Source organism: Euphorbia lathyris, chromosome 2 (genome assembly GCF_963576675.1).
Source record: "Euphorbia lathyris chromosome 2, ddEupLath1.1, whole genome shotgun sequence".
Classification (NCBI taxonomy): domain Eukaryota; kingdom Viridiplantae; phylum Streptophyta; class Magnoliopsida; order Malpighiales; family Euphorbiaceae; genus Euphorbia; species Euphorbia lathyris.
In genome coordinates this window covers 15162730-15163591 of record NC_088911.1, presented here as the reverse complement: position 1 = coordinate 15163591, position 862 = coordinate 15162730, and the positions used below count along the sequence as shown (strand labels likewise).

The following is an 862-nucleotide window of genomic DNA, read 5'->3' as shown; positions in this document are numbered from 1 at the left end:
ATAAAGCAAAAGAAAACGAATTAGTAAACAATATACATTGACAGTCAATAGCATTCCTTGTAGGATGAATATCTTTTATTACTACAAGCGAAACCGTGCACTTGTGGAATTTGCCTAACAAGTTTTTGGCGCCGTTGCTGGGGAACGCCAAATTGACTTACACAATTATTATGTTTTATTTTATTCCAAATTTTGATTTATAGACTTACACTATATTCTTTCCGTTTACAGGTACTAAGTTCAAGTTTATGCGTTAGACAAGAAGTTCTAAGCTGATACATGAACCTTACCAACCTGAGATCGAAAAGAATTTGAAGAAAAAGAAGAGAGTAAGGAAAAATAAGAATAAGAATAAGAATAAGAATAAGGAAAAGATGGCAGTGCCACAAAGATTAATGGACATGCCACACCGGGACTCAATGGAGTAGCTGATGGGGTAGTTTGTCCACCAGTTAATGCCGAACAATTTGAGATTAAACCATCTTTACTCTAGACGTTACAGAATAGTGTCCAGTACTATGGATTGCCGAAAGAAAATCCAAATACCCACTTAGCAAACTTTTTGGAGATCTCTGATACCTTTAAGATAAATAAGGTAACATCGGATGAAATTAAACTACGTCTTTTTCCGTTTACATTGAAAGATAAGGCAAAAGCTTGGTTGAATTCACTTCCTGCGGGAACAATCACTACTTGGGATCAACTAGCCAAAAGTTTTTTTTTTGTCAAAATTCTTTCCTTTAGCAAAAACCGCTAGAATTATCAAAGAAATCACATCATTCACCCAACATGTAACTGAGTCAATATATGAGGCGTGGAAACGCTTTAAAGAACTTCAGAGGTTCTGCCCACACCATAACCT

At 35.6% G+C, this 862-nt stretch overlaps 1 non-coding gene across 1 annotated transcript; it reads right to left on the bottom strand.

Annotated features, from left to right (window-relative positions):
* Positions 1–755: 755 nt before the first annotated feature.
* Positions 756–862, bottom strand: LOC136221335 (small nucleolar RNA R71). The gene has a single exon (XR_010685106.1). It is a non-coding gene; the product is annotated as a small nucleolar RNA R71 (small nucleolar RNA).